This window comes from Nesoenas mayeri (assembly GCF_963082525.1).
Source record: "Nesoenas mayeri genome assembly, chromosome: 6".
NCBI lineage: Eukaryota > Metazoa > Chordata > Aves > Columbiformes > Columbidae > Nesoenas > Nesoenas mayeri.
The window spans coordinates 6102581-6121253 of NC_137545.1; the positions used below are offsets into that span (position 1 = coordinate 6102581).

The 18673-nt window shown below is 38.6% G+C and overlaps 1 pseudogene across 1 annotated transcript in view; it reads left to right on the forward strand.

Annotated features, from left to right (window-relative positions):
* LOC308041760 (neurobeachin-like protein 1) overlaps nucleotides 1–17764 on the forward strand; it is a 44648-nt pseudogene extending 26884 nt beyond the window's left edge. Inside the window, exons 6-26 of the transcript in view lie at nucleotides 1457–1752; nucleotides 1857–2006; nucleotides 3023–3180; nucleotides 3765–3890; nucleotides 5463–5589; nucleotides 6135–6283; nucleotides 7150–7283; nucleotides 8080–8181; nucleotides 8844–8939; nucleotides 9044–9168; nucleotides 10409–10549; nucleotides 10658–10788; nucleotides 12006–12115; nucleotides 12688–12805; nucleotides 13509–13606; nucleotides 13943–14059; nucleotides 14560–14649; nucleotides 15712–15821; nucleotides 16428–16600; nucleotides 17046–17141; nucleotides 17756–17764. The product of the transcript in view is annotated as a neurobeachin-like protein 1 (transcript). The remainder of the gene's footprint in view (nucleotides 1–1456; nucleotides 1753–1856; nucleotides 2007–3022; nucleotides 3181–3764; nucleotides 3891–5462; nucleotides 5590–6134; nucleotides 6284–7149; nucleotides 7284–8079; nucleotides 8182–8843; nucleotides 8940–9043; nucleotides 9169–10408; nucleotides 10550–10657; nucleotides 10789–12005; nucleotides 12116–12687; nucleotides 12806–13508; nucleotides 13607–13942; nucleotides 14060–14559; nucleotides 14650–15711; nucleotides 15822–16427; nucleotides 16601–17045; nucleotides 17142–17755) is intronic.
* The last annotated feature ends 909 nt before the right edge of the window (nucleotides 17765–18673 follow it).

Genomic DNA, 18673 nt, shown 5'->3' on the forward strand with positions numbered 1-18673 from the left:
TACTCATTACAAGTACGTGTATCTCTTTAAAATAATTCTGCGATAGGCTTGGGCAAGTGTGTGCTTCTCCGGGACTCAGGGGCGACTCCGGTATTGTTTTGAGTGAAGCCACGTGCATGCACTCTGTGGACCGCCTGCGGTAGTGGTTGCTGCCCCTAAATAAGTTTCCTCAGCTGATATCCGAACCTGTATTTAAGTCACTTTTGGAATATTAAAACCCTGTTCTCACCATTTTAATAAAGGTTGCTTTGGACCCTGTTGTCCCTTAAATTAACCTCGGGGTAATATTCTGTGACAATGGGTGTCGAGGTTTTGATTGTGGAGCGACAATAAAACCGTGGCAGATGTATTGTTAACCTCCTCTCCTCCACAACTTCCGCCTTCAGCTCCTCCCTCTCCTCCCTTCCCACTCAGGACAGGCGATTGGGAGGGAAAGAAGGACAGAGAGAAGAGAGTTGGAAAAATTAAAATTGTTTTACTAATGCTACTAATAAGAATAGAGAAAATAAAACAAAATGTACAAAACCAATCTTGAAAGTCCTGGCAAGTGCTCTGGCAGATATGGGGCTGGCACCCGAAGTCGTGGACTGGACTCTGCAGCCAACCGGAGCTGGATTCAGTCTGTCACTAGGCCTCAGTTCGCAGGGACGACTCACAAGGTCCTCTCCTAATGTCGGCCACAAGGAAAAGGGACAAGAATCCTCGTGGTCTCCCACTTTTATATGAAGTATCACATGAATGGGATGTTATACTAAGTTGGTCCATTTTTGGTCACCTATTTCTCCTTGCCCCTCTCGTGAGATGTGCATCCATCCTTGCATACCGTTGCTATGTCTACCAAAATATTTATCTGGCTTTTCAGGAAAATGCAGCTAATAAGAAGGCTTTAGCTGACATCTAGTGAGTCTGATGGCAGTCCTTCCTCCTTGTACATGGAAGATGTTTCCCTTAATTCTTACCATTTGCAAATTTACCCCGCAGTCTTGGCAATGTGCACCTTCCGAGCATGAGAACGAGGTAGAGGCCAAACTGTTGGAAGCTGGGACTATGTAGGCACTACTAGTGGCAGTAAGATAGTGATTCTGATTGTGACTTTTTGTTTCTACCATAAAATACATCTATTTGTAGTTTGGGGTTTATGTATTTTAAGTGCATATGAACCTGGACTGTTCTGCCAAATCAACATTTGGAGCAAAGTTAGCAGGGCTGTGCCTGGAATAAGCCCTGCAGAAAAGCCAGGCCTGTTAGTTTATGTTTGGGATTGTCTTAATGCAGCTGTTTGTGGTTGCAGTGGACTCAGGTTCGGTCTATTACAGGATGGATAAGTGGTCAGTGTCCATATTTGATGGATGTGTGCCTTAGGCTTCCCAGGATGCAGCCAGAATATGTCCATATTCCTGTGCTCGAAATCACTATTTTGAGTATTGCATTCATTTTTTGTTGTTTTTCTGTGTAGGTCTGTGCTATGGCAGCAGCCAAACTAAACACACTTCTTCAGACCAAAGTAGTTGAGAGCCAGCCCGAAGCGTGCTACATCCTGAGAAAGCTGGAAGGCATCTTGAGTAGATCAATTGAAAAGAAGACAGAACTTTGATTCCCCTTGTTCGGACATTGGTATCCAAGATTTATGAACTTCTTTTCATGAACCTGCATCTCCCTTCATTGCCTCCTACCAATAGCAACCCATTGTTCTTTGAGGATTTTCAAGAATACTGCAGCTCTGCTGAGTGGCAAGTGTATATTGGCAAATATGTAAGTAGTAGATTATTTTCCATCATTTTCCCTCTCTTTTTAGCCATGAAAGCAGAGAAACTCATTCAGAAATCACATTGTGCTTTTGGTTTTGCTGGAACCAGATTATTCCAAATATGAAGCAGTATGAAGAGAATTCATTCAGACATGATCACGAGCAGATGACACTTTATTGGAGGGATTGTTATGAAGAATTTATGGTGAACATGCACAAGCGAGACCGGGAGAGAGGAGAAAGTAAGCTTAAATTTCAGGTAAGGTTTTGAGTGAGTGCAAGTTTCTCTTAGAACTATCTTGGGAGTTGCCTTCTAAAAGATGGAGGAACTGAATTCCAGGATGCTCCAATTCAAGTGATTGCAGGCAGGTTGATTATTTTAAGATTTTATGGGCAATGTGACTTGATACACTTGTAGGATATGCTTTTTAATTATGTTCTTTCTATTTAAGAGTCTTATCTGTAAGCAGAATTATTTAAGAACATGAGGCCTTTCTCATAGTGCAGCAGCCTGGAATTATGCTCAGATATAAGCTGCATGTTCTTTTACTTTGGTTTGAATTATTAAAATCTCTTATCCATTATGAGATGAGTCAGTGTGTGTGGTGTGTGTGTATGTTTTGATTTGTGTGGGTTTTTTGTTTGGTTTGGTTTCGTTTTGTTTCATTTTTGTTTGGTTTTTTGTTGGTTTTGGTGGTGGTTGTTGTTTACCCTATTTCAATACAATGAAAGTGTTTAAAATAATGAACAGCTCTTATTTAACATTAAACTTTTGGAAAAACTGTTTCTCAACTGACTCAGTTTAAGCAGTAGAATTAACCAGTAATTATAGCAAATACAGCTAAGTTACATTTCTCTTGTTTTCTCTTTGTCTACTTAATAAGGATCCTTATAGTAAGTCTTTTTTTATTCAAGTAGCTAAAGGAAGGATAGAATATGAGTCACATTCTAGAACAGGAGTTTAAAGAAAAATCCTACCTATTACAATAGGATTGCCATACTAACCACTTTTCTGATGACGAAGAATTCTTTTCATATGGATTCAGAATTGATAATACTTTCTTCACATCTTAAAGTCAAAGTTTGGTGCCATTTCTACCAGCACTAAGCTTCTTAAAACTTTCCTTGTAAGCATTACCTTAAATTTTCAGAAATTTTTACCACTTAGGCTTTGTTGTTCCTTCTTAATTGGTGAGAATTCTTGCAAGCCACAAAACTGTGTTTTCAAAGGTCAGAGTTATTTCAGTGCTAGATCTGTTTTTGATGGTCTTTCAGGAGCATTTTGTGGAACCGTTCAGCAGAAAAGCTTGACAGGAAAATCTGCACTACAACAGTATGTTAAAGCAACTTCATGGTCAACACATAGCTACTCTGAGACAGTGGAGAGCAGCCCAGCTCTACCTCCTCTCTGAACGTGGCCCTTGGGCTGAGATGTAAGAAGTTTTTAAATCGAACTGTATATGATACTTAAAAGGAGTTTGCTCACGTGACTAACTTAACTGTTTCATGTGAACCTTAGCAGATTGACTCCGATAACAATTCTTGAGATGTAAAGTTAACATTCAGTGCATCTTCTATAACGTGTCCTGCATTTAGTTACCAAAATGCAAAGTTTGAAGCATAGTGCTGAGGTGGTTTTCTGGGTACTCTTGCCAAGTGACCAAAAAAATTAGTTATCAGTGAAGTGATTGCAAAAACTTTTTGAGACATCCTACAGATAGGTGGCTCTGTTGAAAAAGAGATAACAGACTTGTTAATAAAGACTTTGAGCTTTTATGCGTTAAGTTGGTTTCAGTTTAAAATAATAATAATAGAAAATAAATACTGTTTGCGAAGTACTTTAGGTTGATCAGAACTGCAAGATTAAATATAAAATTAAAATGCAGTTTATTGCTTTTCTGTTTTACAGTGTACAAGTGGATGACCAGTATTTTTCTAAATATGTACTGTTTTGTAATGAATTCACATAGGTCTTTACCTTCTTTTAACTGTTTTTATGGATATTCTTGTTTTCCAGGGGAACAGCGTCCTATTCACTGGAAACTTTCAAATGTGGAAAATTTTTCACGTATGAAACTAAAACTGGTGCAGAATTACAACTTCAACTCTCATCAGGATGCTAGTGACCTGAGGGATAATTTAGGTAAAGTTGGATTGTATTTGCTATTTCACTTAGGATTCTTCAGTCTTTACTGAAGAAAGATACACGCTTTACTCTTTGTATTTAAGAATTGTATTTAAATACTCTTTGTATTTATTTCCTCTATAGTAAAATATATTACATAAGAGTGGTACTTTCACCTGAAACACCATCTTCCTACTGAGTAGAATTAATTTCCCCTTGTTTATTCAAATGTGAGTTTTTGTGCCAAAAAGTTAAAGAAAGCCTTTGGTTTAAAATAAACAGTCACACAGCTTTCTTGCATAAGATTGTTTCAAGAAAAGGACACAGTGAGATCACAGTATGCAGGCACTATTTCTTTACAACCTTTTAGAGCTTATAATTAAAATGTGTAGATATGAAGCACTTCGTTTCAGAAATATGCCAAACAGCAGAGTTAGGGGTGCAAACTGTTATTTAAGCTAGGTGTGTTGGATGTCAAGACTCGAACCAAAAAAATAACTCTTTTAAACCCAAGTAAGCAAAAAATAAATGCAGTGCATTTCCATGAAATCTGCACACTTTAACCATGTTTGACAGAACACTGCAAAATATTTTGTTGGAAATGTCCACATCAAAATTCAGTTTTCTAATGTGTTTGTGTCTTCCTGTTGTACTGTTATGATTTCACATGTATATCATGTAGTTCAGGGAGTATCTTTAGTGTTCTGCTTCTCCCAAAAGTATCTAAGAAGTCTGGTTATTTTTTACTCAGTTAAAACCAACATCTGGGTAGGAACATCCCCAGGTTCCAGTATAAGTTGGAGAATGACCTATTAGAGAGCAGCATAGAGGAAAGGGACCTGGGGGTCCTGGGGACAGCAGGTTGACCATGAGCCAGCACTGGGCCCTTGTGGCCAGGAAGGCCAATGGTACCTGGGGTGGATTAGAAGGGGGTAGTCAGTAGGTCAGAGAGGTTCTCCTGCCCCTCTGCTCTGCCCGGGGGAGACCACACCTGGAATATTGTGTCAAGTTGTGGCCCCTCAGTTCCAGCAGGACAGGAAACTGCTGGAGAGAGTCCAGCACAGGGCAACAAAGATGCTGAAGGGAGTGGAGCATCTCCCATGTGAGGAAAGGCTGAGGGAGCTGGGGCTCTGGAGCTTGGGGAAGAGGACACTGAAGGGGTGGCCTCATTCACGGTTATCAATATATAAAGGGTGAGTGTCAGGAGGATGGAGCCAGGCTCTTCTCGGTGACAACCAATGGTAGGACAAGGGGTAATGGGTTCAAACTGGAACACAAAAGGTTCCACTTAAATTTGAGAAGAAACTTCTTCTCAGTGATGGTGACAGAGCCTGAAACAGAGGCTGCCCATGAGGTTGTGGAGTTTCCGACTCTGGAAACGTTCAAGCCCGCCTGGACACCTTCCTGTGTAATCTCATCTGAGTGTTCCTGCTCCATGGGGGGATTGCACTGGATGAGCTTTCAAGGTCCCTTCCGATCCCTGACATTCTGTGATTCTGTGTTTTGACAGCAGAAGATACACTCAGGAGTTCACCTTTCCCAAAGTGTTGTAGCAAACATTTTGTGAGCTGCAGTATCTGTTTCTGACAGGTGTGCACCAGACACAGCCTTCTAGTGACTCTCTGCTGCTGGAGGTGGTGAAGCAGGTGAAAGTGAGTGACTTGGAAGATGATGTTCTTGAACTACCAGAAGAAGACACTGCAGCCAGTTCCAATTTGTAAGTACAGCAGAGTAGGACTGGGCATGTGATGGTGTGCGTGCATCTATGTGTCTGTGCTGTTGAAGTCCAGCAGAGAAGTGGCGCTTCTCTGAGTGATACTCATGTATTTTCTTGTACCATAAAGGTAATTAAACGCTTGTTTGTGGTGTGTCACGTCTGCAGACTTCTAGGTAACCATTACTTCAAATACTTGTGAAGTATTTAGTCACATGAACCAGGACTTAGCTCTGCTCTGGGCCATATAATTTAAGCACCCAGCAATTAAATAAAAAAGGGAAATGGCAGCCTCATGTTTTTGTACTTCAGGGGAGGTCAAGTCCATTTTGCCCGAGACTGAAATATCAAGCCTGAAGAGTGCTGCTATGAAATGGCGTTTTGTAGTCTAGTCTGAAACATGCAAGACTGCTGATGGAAGTACCTTCGTATAGTCTTTTCTGTTGTACTTTTAATGCCATTCAGATGTAATTATTTTCTGAACTGTACTCTTACCAAGTACCCAAGCAACTGTGTAATCTTCCTAACACTTAGTGGTATTTTTATAGGGATGAGAAGGATGAGCAAAGTCAAAAAGAAAAGCTGATATTGTCTGAAGACTGTGAACTCATTACAGTAATTGATGTGATACCTGGCAGGCTGGAGATCACTACCCAGCACATCTATTTCTTTGACAGCAGCATTGAAAAAGAGGAAGGTGACTGTGATCAGTGTCTCTTTCTGTTCAGTGCAGTTCAGCATTCTGTTTTCAGTAGGCTGAGTTGGATTTTTTTTGAGACTGAGTGTCAAACTAATTGTGAAGAGACAAGTTGTGCATTGGTACTTGAAATTAATATTGTACTTGGTGATCAGTAGCTGGCTGATCCCTTCAGAATCAAGAATCTGGAATTGTACTTGCTGAGCTGCTAAATGGATTCACCATTCTGAGTATTTCTTTAAAAAATTAATCTATTAAAAAAAAATTAAGTTTGACTACAAAATGTCATTACCTCTAAGTGTTTGCTTAAATGGTATCTCCATGTTCTCCCTGACAAATGTTTCACTTTTACATTGATCAAAAAGTTGTAGTAAGTGATGATTAAAAGGTAGTAGTATGTGAACATCAATCATGTATACTATTTCAGTGAACTTTAATAGAATATACATAGCTGAGTATGAAAACAGTGAGCTGAAATGTTTGACAAATACTGGTAAAATTTTCAAAACCAGTATATCAAGTAGTTGACCTTTTGGGAATTCTAAACATAAAAGCCTCTATTCAAGCCGGTTTAAGAGACTGAAGGGGGTTGGTTCATATTTTTTATCAACAGAATACATTTATGAAGTGACTTTGATCAGAAAGCAAAAACAATTATACACTCCATCAGATATTCCCTGCTGCCTCTTTCTTTCAGTAGAACAATAGCTGAAGTTACATTTTCCTAGTAAGATGGTTAATCAAGCCGCACATAAAATTGACCTTTTCTAGGAATAACTCTGAGGTGATTGGAAATGATACTGCATTGTGTCTAAACAAAAAGTTTTTGATATAAGCCCAGTCAACAATTAAAATTGTCTTCCTAGGAGTAGGTTTTGATTTCAAATGGCACCTTTCTCAAATTCGAGAGATCCGTTTGCATCGGTACAACCTGAGGAGGTCAGCTTTGGAGATCATCCTGACTGACCAAACCAACTATTTCCTCAACTTCAATAAGGAGGTAGGCAGTGGCAGTGGCAGTGGTTCCTGGTGGCAGTGGCTCAGCTCGTAACTCCAAGAGGTCGCGCGCAAGGGGCGGAGCCTCGACAAGAATCTAATTTTTTATAGCCTGATCAGATCTGACTGGCATTCCAGAAACTTCTCTGCACCCCCACCCTGGCTGTGGGTGCCCCTGAAGCTTCCAAACATCCCCGACACTGGCTGCGGGCGCCCAGCGGCTCCCTGGTGCCTTGGCACTCCCTTCTCTTAATGACCCTGGCCAGCGGCCTCTGGGGTCAAACAAAAGCAGCTGTTGGTCTCAAGCAGCAGAGAGAGGGAGATGTGTCTACTCCTTCCATATCAAAGGAGGGAGGGGGAGAGAGAGGGGGGCTTGCATTCTGCCACAGTCAGTCTATAAGTAGTTCCTCTAAAATGTTGTGGAGAGTTGGGTTTGTGGGTTTTGTTTGTTCGTTTTTAGCAAATAAACCTTTGCAATAATTTTGTAGGAAAAACACTGGTATAATTTTATTTGAACAGCAGCAGTATTTCCTAGAAGACTTCTGTGGCAACAGTGATTTTTTTCTGTGTAGCATCTACACGAAAGTAAAAAATCTGCTTCATGTTATTTGTTGCCTTTGTATCCTGTAATTGAAGGATGTCATATCCATCCATGTCCAAATGTTTTATGCAGCAAGAGATAGAAGTGTTTAAAGCATAATTGTATTCCGTTTATTTCACGTTTTAAGTAGCAGAGAAGTTGTTTACTTGTCAGCTTCAGTCTCTAGAATAATTGTTTTATTCATGCTGCTTTCTAACAGGTACGCAACAAAGTATATAGTCGAATATTGTCACTGCGTTCTCCAAATATTTCTGGGACAAGACCTCCGCAGGAACTTTTTAAAGCTTCAGGTCTGATGCAGGTATGAGACTTCAGCACAAACGGTCTAAAGCATTCCTCTGCTTCCTGAAGGAGTCCTGGAACATCCTGGACTACTGATTTGGCTTTTTTTCCCTAGTGTTTAGATGGCGACTGCCAATTTCTCTACCTTTGGTCTCGCCCCTGAACTTTCACATGCATATTCTTAGAACCACTGTGTTCCGTTGTGTACAGTCAGTGAGGTAAACGGATGGAGCAGCCTCTTGTGTTGATGAGATTGTGACAAGGGTTCCAACAAGAGTAGAAAACATGTAGCAGACCTGCTTCTATTTTCAGTCCATGATACTGAGTGCTCATTTTGGAACTTTTTTCACTACATGCATGAATAATTTTCCCTGCTACCTTTTCATGATGGGGCTTTCAATGAAACTCGTGAAGATTAAGCAGGAAATATGATCTTAAGGGAATTAGTAACATTGGTATAAAAGGAAAAAGTCAAAGTGTCTGTATTACCCTAAATATGGATACATTTTTAAATGTAGTAGATGTGTTTTTAGTTTCCATCTCTTCATACCATTCTTGCAGTTGTGTGTCTTTCACTTGCCAGTGCTGTCCTCTGGCAGATAAATACTGCCACAACATGTAACTTACAATAGTGGTATCTTTCATGTAGTGACTTCCATTGTATCTTTTTCTGTTTTTCAGAAATGGGTGAATAGAGAAATATCCAACTTTGACTACCTTATTCAGCTGAACACAATGGCAGGATGAACTTACAATGACCTTGCTCAATATCCTGTGGTAATTAAAAAAGAATAATTTTTTTTGGTTTTTTGCCAGATGTATTTTTTCTATTTTGAAAGATGGATTTTTTAATCTCAATTTTATCTTTGACTCTTTTATAGCTCCCTTGAATTTTACGAGATTATACTTCAGAAGAACTGGACCTGAACAATCCTGCAGTCTTTAGAGATCTGTCCAAACCCATAGGGGTGGTAAATGAAAAGAATGCCAAGGCTGTGAAAGAGAAGTATGTACCAGAAGACTCCGTTCTATTTCTCTATCTTTTCTGAGCCTTCAGGCTAATAACATATTTCAAAAATAAAGTTGTGACAGTGAAAGTTTTAAAAACTAGTTTTATAACATCACAGGTGCATTTGCAAAGGTTATGATTTGTTGTTCCTACTGTATTCAGATGAGTTAGCTTAGATGGCACTGAAAGGACAAATTTTCAATTGTTTCTGAGATGTGGAGATAAAAAAAATAAAAGGCTGGAGAAACACTTAAAGACTGAGCAGCTTGCAGAGAGAATACTATGTCCCATGTCTGCTTCAAGATAAGGAATGCAAAATCATACTGTGAGTTGAGCTGCCTGTGCTGAGAGGTAACATTGAAACAGAGTCTGTGCTTCCTGCTCTTTTTTTCGAGCATAGATTATTATCTTTTAAATAAAATGTAACTCAGTGACTTCCAGCAACTCCTCTGTAGGTAGGAATGACAAGTACTTACTTACACCCACACATCTGTGTAGCAATCCTCCTTTTTTTGCTAGTGTGGGGAGTAAGTGTGCCGTCCGTCATACCACATTGCACCAGTCAGACAGCTTCCAAAACCAGCTTTCTTCAGAAAACTTGGAACATGGAGAATTGTCTTTGAATGATTAGGCTCTGCCCTTGACTGTATTGAAATTGTATTTAGTCGTACTGCTGGATAACCGATTTCTCCTACCAGCCTTGTGTCACTGAGCAATATATCAGCCAGATGGTGGCGGGGCACTGTACAGTGAGGTTGCCTGTAGAAAAGTGTCAATTAAATCTCTTTTCTGCATCTCGACACAGTCACACACACAATCTTTTTATCTTCTATTTTGTTTTTCTTAAATCTTGCAAGAAACTGTGACAAGTCCCTTCAATAATATCTGTACAGCTTATTGATGTAGGGTGGGTTGTCTGTTGTATTAAGTCATACTAAATCAGTCCTGTCTTGCCCTTTATGCAGTTTCTGACAGCTGATAGCAAATGCCAAGGGAAGAGTATAAGAACAGGTATGCAAAGGCTTCATCTGGTGTACATTTCTGTCTTTCAGAAGTCTTTTTCTCAGGGACTTTTGAAGTCAGAATTGAAGTCCTCATGTTTAACAAAACACAATGTATTTTTCTCTTATAGAATGCTGTGGTCATTTCTTTTGAATCCTTGCCTCCAATAAGTATAATCCACATGTCAATCAACTGTAGTGCTCAGTTGTATTTATAAATCTTTATTTTGTTTTAGATATGAGAATTTTGATGATCCCCTGGGGATGATTGACAAATTTCACTATGGGACACACTACTCAAATGCTGCTGGTGTCATGCATTACCTCATTCGAGTAGAACCTTTCACAACACTTCATATCCAGCTTCAAAGTGGCAGGTATACTGTTTCAGCAAATGTGAGCAAATGAGCAGCACCCTCATTTTTCTTCATTACCAGTTTACTGAGGGAATGAACCAAGTCTAACCTGGGATTTCTGATCTGCAGGTTTGACTGTGCTGACAGGCAGTTCCACTCTATTCCTGCTACATGGCAGGCGCTCATGGACAACCCCAATGATGTCAAGGAACCTATCCCAGAGTTCTTCTACTTTCCAGAGTTCCTGGAGAATCAAAATGGTAAATTGACTATGCCGAATATTCTCATAGAAAGCTGTTCTAGTGTTCTTCAGAGAAGAATTGTTACAATCATTTGTGAATGCTGTGGAACACTTCCAATGTAAACTTTATAGTGTGCTTGTAGAAATTACTTTAATCATCATGCTGGCTTCAGATTGTTTAATGAAGACATCAGTTGTGTTAAGCAACAGCCTCAATGTTGTTGATAAATTCAGACTAGGGACTTAAGGATGGCTAAAAATAGTGTTGTTTGCCTAATGTAAAATACCAGAGATGATCATTTGGATGTTTGAAAAAGAAAAAAATTACAGCAGTTAATACTGATTAAATAATTAGCAAAAGTTAATATAGGCTAATTAGTATTCTTTTTACTGGGTTCATTGGATGATAGAGTTTGGACATCTTCAAACATGTGAGATCTTTTATTTGCTCTAGGCAACCAACGTATTTTCTTCTTGCTACAGTTACCTTCCAATGTAACGTTAAATCACCTGATTTTAGAGCCTTGTAAGGTTTCAGTGCCCATAACAAGGAAAAAAAAAAATGACTGATAATGCTGATTGCAAAGACAGCATCCTGCATTCTGATGTGAGACTCCTAGCCAGTTTTTAATTCACATTTATTGCATATTGAATGGGTTTTCTACCTATTACACAATTTAAAAATGGATTTGTATGTGTGTTGCTGCTAATTTATTATGCTAGCTACCATCTACAAGAGTTCTAAGTTATAAAAATTGGAAACATCCAGGTCACACTTTCAAAAGTGATTTAAGTATTTAGAGTCTTTCTAGGGAAACCTGGTGGGATTTAAGACTTCTTGAAGCCTTGATACTACAACCATTTAAACCTGAAAGTAACTTCATTCTTATGAATAACCTCATTGAAATGCTTTGGACTCTTAGTCCTGCTAAAAGAAAGCAAATGCAAATCTGTTTACAGGTAGCTGTGTAAATGATTAATGCTACTTTTAAGGCTGGGACTTCAGCTTTGGAATAATTTAGGTACTTCGGACAATTGTTATCCTGTATTATTTAACTTTTTAAACATTCAGGCAGAACTTGCCCTTGGTGGTAGCGTTGCTGGAAATATACATTAAGAATTTTTCAATATCCTTCCTTTGTATTGGGATAGTAATGCTTTTCAATCCTTATTGAGGTATCAAGATACTTGAAATATTTTGTAGTAACTCTTAAAATTCTCCAAATTCTTCACTAGGTTTTAACTTAGGTCAGCTTCAAATATCCAAAGAGGTGGTAAATGATGTTGTTCTCCCCAAATGGGCTCACTCCCCAGAAGACTTCATTTATAAACACAGGAAGGCTCTGGTAAGATGGGGTTTATATGTGTGAAATAATGATAAAGCAGGTACACCTACACATTGTCACTGTGGCTTAAGTGTGAACTACTGAGGCTACATTTGAACTAGAGTGGTGGTTGCATTTGACATTACAAGTACCATTAGAACTTTCAGTTAAAAGCGCTGTGTATGTCCATAAAATGCTAAAAAAAAAAAGAAGGGAAGAGCTTGAAGATACGAATCATGTGGGAGTTTGCTGCCCTAAGACATAGAATGCAGAATTAGGTGGGTTTAGGTGACAAGGCTTCCCTTGCTTTTTAAAGATTATGCTTTATGGTTCTAGAGAGCTAGCAGCTTACCTTTCATTGCATATTTGCATTTCAATAGTCTAGATGTGCTGCTGTGCTGGATTAATATTCCCTCTTACTGGTGGTTACTACCCTTAACGCACATGGATATTCTTATACTTGCCCTATACATTGGTGTATACCTAGTTTTGGAATTAAATATCTTTTGGAATTAAATCTCTTCCACAGAAAATAAAAAATATTTCAAGAAAGCAGCAGTTCTTATTCTTACAAGAGTATTTTTCTGTTCTAGGAATCCGAGTATGTTTCCGCTCATCTTCATGAATGGATAGATCTGATTTTTGGCTACAAGCAGAGGGGACCAGCTGCAGTGGAGGCACTCAATGTGTTCTATTATTGTACTTATGAAGGTACAAAGCAGCATGCTCTCTTGTCATTGTCATCAGACTTGGGGATTTTCAGTATTAGACAGAAAACACTTGATTTGTGAGCATGCCATATAGTAGCCTATGGTAAGGCAACAGAATTATAGATGAAGCATAACTTGCAGTTTATCATCAAACAACCAGAATATTTGATTCAGAAGTTGCAAACCCGAAATTTTAATAAAGGTGGCTTTTCAAAGGGCGGCTGTTCCTGGCACCTGTATTTTGTTTCTTAAAGTGCTTGGGGGGTTTTGTTAGTTTCTCATTTGCTTGCTTAAAAGCATTTGTGGGAAGAGGTTTCTTGTGGTTTAGGAGACAAGGCAAGTTGGTTAAAAACAACAAATATTGAAGATAAATGATAGACTGTTAATTCCAAAGCTGAATTTTGAGTGGCTTTTATATGCAATGTGCTGCATGCATGATGTATATTAAATTTGTTTGATAAGAAAAAAGCCTGCAATTCTTGCACTTTTACAGATACACTTAAAATTCCACTTACTGAGTGGAGTTTTCAGATTATCTTTAACATGAAAGCATTGTTTGAAGGCTTTTCTGGAGTAAAATGTGATAACACTGCAATTAAATTAAGTTTCACAACATTTGTTGACCATTATCAGTTCTAAATAAGTTGTCTGGATCATATTCTTTTTCCATTTTTCTACTCTTCATCATTCTGGTTGTGATCTAGGGGCTATGGATTTGGATGCTTTAACAGATGAGAAAGAAAGGAAAGCTTTAGAAGGGATGATAAACAATTTTGGGCTAACTCTGTGTCAGCTGTTAAAGGTAATGCTCTTTGTTCCCTCTCAGTGAGACCTTTGTGGTTAAATCCAACTGAGTAACAAAGGACTTTGGAAAAAGAATGAAAAGATGATGGTTTCTAAGAGAACAGTTTGTAATTTTAGGAATTTTAAGTCTTTGCTACATTACCACTGCTAAAGGTCACACTGATGGAAATTTAACATACCGTTTTCAAAAGAAATTAATATACTTTACCAAGGGAAATTAGGTGCTCAAGAGTCTATTTTCCCGTTGATTATCAATAGGTTTCTGAGTATCATGTGACTTGAACAAATGAATAAATTTGTGTAACCTGATAATCCTTCAAATATTGTCTCCTAGGAGCCCCATCCACAGAGGCTGTCAGCAGAAGAGGTAGTGCAAAGACTGACTAAAAGTGACACCTTCACTCTGAATCTCTTTCAGCACCTCACTGAACTGAAGTCATTCTTCATCGAGGTAGATGTTACTTGAAATTTTGTAAAATCTGATCTGAAATTTCTGACGTACTTGAAACAAAAGGTCACAACCTAGATGAAAATAAACATGCTTCCTATTTAAAGAAAACGTTTTTAAAATGCAAATGTGTCTAAAATGAGCTCTGTCTTCTTAATTAGTTTCATAGAGGTTGAATCCCCTAAATTTGTATCTTCTGGCTGCTTATGTGGGTGTTTTTTGAGTCTTAAGATGCTAAGAAAACCAAGAACATCACTGGTGGCACCTGAGGACTCACTGAACTTGGGAGCTAAACTCCCTGATTTAGGACAGAGCCAGAGTTTCATTTCTGGTGTCTACAACAAAGCATCCCTGCATGAACTGGATATGTGTGTTCCAGTGCCTTAGAGGACTCTACATGTCTGACGTTACTCCAGAGCCTTTGGGTTTTACTCTCCACAGATACCAGATTTGTCCTTTAGCTCTTTTATATAATCAAACCAAAACTGTGTCCTTTCTCTTAGGGAATCAGTGATGGTGTGCCCATCATCAAAGCTGTTGTCCCCAGGAATCAGGCACGTTCCTTTATTTCTCAGGGAAGCCCAGAGATCTTGGTGAGTTGCATGTGTCAATGCTATTCCTAGACTGCAGACAGTCAAGTAGGTGTGTATGATTCATACAACTTGTAGAGAAACACTTCTTAACTGTTCCTGTTCAAATGTGTTCCTTTAACCCATAGTGAATGTCAGCTATAAGTTAAACGTTTGTCTTCTGTAGAGAAACCAGGCTGATTTGTTGAATGGCATTTAAGAACTGATGAGACATGAGTGTCAGTTGTCACGAGGTGCGGTGTAAGTTGCCCACTCAATCCACTTCCATAATAGCAATCAACTTCCTAATGCAGTGCAGCCCAGTTTGAAAATGACAGTTTTTCATGGCACCATTATGTTTATCATTACTTTCCGACCCATATATTAAACTATACTGTATGCCACATATACATACTTCAAAGGCTGGCACTGTTGCTGAAATTAACTTTTGTGCAGATGGCCAAATGATGAAAAGAGGAGAGTGGTTTTGTATTTACATCTGTATGTATGGTCTGCATACGGGCCCTGTGCAATAATACCTTGGTTTTGCAGGAAAGAATATTATTTTCCAATATTCCTACTTTGTAGGTCAAATGTACTGCCCTGGCTTAGTGTGGTATGTGCATATATACTTTAGAATTTGGACACGTCTGAAATTCTCATTTTATTTTTTCTCAATATCTAATGAAAATATCCTCGACTATTTACATTCCTTTCGTATTTCTCAGAAATAGAACTGTAGTACAGTTTTTTTAAAAATCATCTTCCTGTGTTAATATGTTAACGTTTAATGACTGCTATTTCAAATAAGAGAAGCAGCAGCTGACTGGGTGTTTTGTATTTTATCTCCTTGCTACATGTTCCCTCTCCCTGCTTTCAACTTCTCTGATGTATCTAGAACACACACTATTCTAATTTGGTAATATGTACCACATGTGCATTAACTCACCTCAGCTGGACTTTTTTTTGATTTGTAGATGGAAGTGTAGAAGGCCGTGCTGGATTTTATGCAAGCTCCATTGCCATCAAAGGCAAGCAGAAAATATACCTCTGAGTTTCACAGATTTTCCTTTCAAACTTTTTTAGGTAACAGCAAGTCTGAACTGTGTTATTGAAACTCATGGTTGACTGCCTTATGATAAAAATATCTCCAACTATTATACATTCATCAGAGATACCACAGTGACAAATCCCAAGTAAGCATGTGATGAGGCGAGGTGCAGATGAATGCATCTACACTAATAAAACACAGTAATTGTTCAACAGTCAGTGGGTTATACTGTTTTCATTGGCTGAGTTTTCACATAAGAATGCATCTTATGATGTTCAAGTATATTACCTCTAATCTGTAATACTGTTCTGGTAAACAGTTATTTAAGTAGTACTTCAAGGTTCTCCATTCTTAGATGTACTTCTAACTTTTAAAAATAAATACTCATCTTTGAATCTGAGATGGTCAGTCTTCATACTTCCTTACACTATAGTGCAGGTATATGTGGTGGGTTTGCTTCTTCGGTTTTTAGAATATTCTTTTTTTTCTTTATTGTAACAATACTTAGTAGGGACATGAGTTATTCATACAGGATCAAATTGCGTGAAAAACTGAAAAGATCTAAGGTGAAATCTTGCTTCCACTTGCTGCTGGTAGTGAGATATCAGGGTGCCAGAATTCCACCAATTAGTTTTTTAGATATAGCCTCCTCTATAGATGGAATTTCTTATTAATTTTTAAGGATATAGGAAGTGCAAAATACATTGGTCTGAACTAAAGCTACCCTTAACTGCTCATCATTTGCCTGCAGAACCCAACGCAATGTGAGTGGTCCCTTTGCACCGGGGCTGGAGATCACCTCCAAGTTGTTTGCAGTGTCCCATGATGCAAAGCTGCTCTTTAGTGGAGGACACTGGGACAACAGCATCAGAGTGACATCTCTTACGAAAGGCAAGCTGGTTGGACAGCACATCAGGCACATGGGTTAGTAATTGTTTATATCGTGAAATGAAAGGTTTTACTTATTGTGCCTTGATGTTTGGTCTTCTTTGAAATAATTGTAGCCAGTGCACTCGAGCGGACAAGCCCAGCTGTTATAAAGGAATGGAAGCATAAGAACAGAAGAATATTTGAACCGTGATTATACATAAATACTTCTGCATGACTTTTTAGTCATTGGAGTGATGGTTTAATGTCGTTTCAAAAGAAGGCTTGACTGCTGGTTTTAGATAGCAAAGGTGGTTAAATCAGAGTGGTACACCTGAACAAGACTTCATTGTTTAATATAGTCTCATCAGCCCTTACCACAGTGAACTGACTGCAAATCAGGATACGTTGTTGGTCTTTTACATGCACATTGTCACTCTTTGGGAAATTAGTTTTAAATATTTATGTGAAGATAACCTTGTGTTTTCTTTCCTTTATCTAGATATTATGACCTGCTTGGCAATAGACTACTGTGGAATTCATTTAATTTTCAGGCTCCAGAGACACTACCTGCATGATATGGCAAATAGTTCAGCAGGTAGGTTATTTAGGCATGCTCTGAGAAGCAGTTTCTGAATGCTTTTTTGTGCTCCTCTGTCTTGCTGTGATGGTTTATTGATTTCCTTTCAGGCTGGCAGGGAAGACAGTCCACTAAAATTGATTAGCTTACTAATTTTACTACTCCCATTGTCTTCTGTATTTGAAATATTCACTATACGCATTAGTTACTTTACAGCTGAAGTACAGTATTTCAGAGGCACTCTTAAAGATGTCATAGATTATTTTCAGGATAGGCAAATATTATTCCCCGTTGTACAGATAGAAGAAAAAGAGACAGTACTTGAGACTACCTAAATTTGTTAGAACACTGTTTATAGTTGGGGATTTTTACATTTCTAGGCTGCTGTTCAGTGTACTACTTGCATTTTAGCGTATTGTTTCCACTGTTGAACGAGTACACTAGGAGTTAGCAAAGCCAACACTAGTCTGTGAACTGGATTTATGCTGGCATTTCAGAATTCTTTAATATTGGTCTTGTGCTTTCACACAATGAAAGTGGTTGTGTGATGCATGTGTGTACTCACACACAAAACGTGAGGTCATTTCCATTGTTAAGCATTTAAATGTTCATTTCTGATTGCTGCATTACAGGTAACATGAGTAGGATTAACTGCAGGGGGAGCTGTCGTATTATGGACAGTACATTTTGTCAGGTCAGTGGAACCTCTTGTGTTCCAGTTTGTACCCGTTAACCCTTGTCCTACCATTTGTTGTCACCGAGAAGAGCTGGTTCTATCCTCCTGACACTCACCCTTTATATATTTATAAACTTTAAAGAGATCATCCCTCAGTCTCCTCCAAGCTCCAGAGCCCCAGCTCCCTCAGCCTTTCCTCACACGGGAGATGCTCCACTCCCTTCAGTTAGCAATCCTAATAGGAGTTAGGATCCACCCATCTACCCCCTTTTTCTTCATCTGTGTATCTGGGCTTGTTCAGTTCTTACAGTTTACATTGCAACTAAGCACTATGTTCACTGCCACGCTTAAAGAAGTTGAAAGTTATTTTCCTTAAAATTACAGCAACTCTGTTCGATCTTCTAAGGAAGAGCTAATATTCTTTCTCAGTGACTACCAGTAGTACAATATACAAAGGAAATACTGTAATAATGTTCATTAAAAACAGTAATTTTCCCACATGACTGCAGGGTGTAAAAAAATCATTTAGTACTTTTGTTCCAGCATATACAGACATCCTCAGACCAGTCCTACGGCAAGACCTGTGCTTAGTGAGAGGGTATTAGTAAATAGTTCCAAGAGGACTCTTTATTTTCACTTCTGTGATAGAAATTTGACAGTCAACCAAGGCCAGGGAGCCTGAAGAATGCAGGAATGCAGAACAAGTGTCAAAATACAGAGCTGGGAAAAAATGCAGAGCAGACAAGTAGAATGGATGTGACAACATGCAGTCATTGCGGCCGCTTTGTAAAGACCAAGGGAAAATTCTCACAAGAAGAATATACAATACATACAAGATATTTAGATATCCATTAAATAATAATAAAAAAAATAC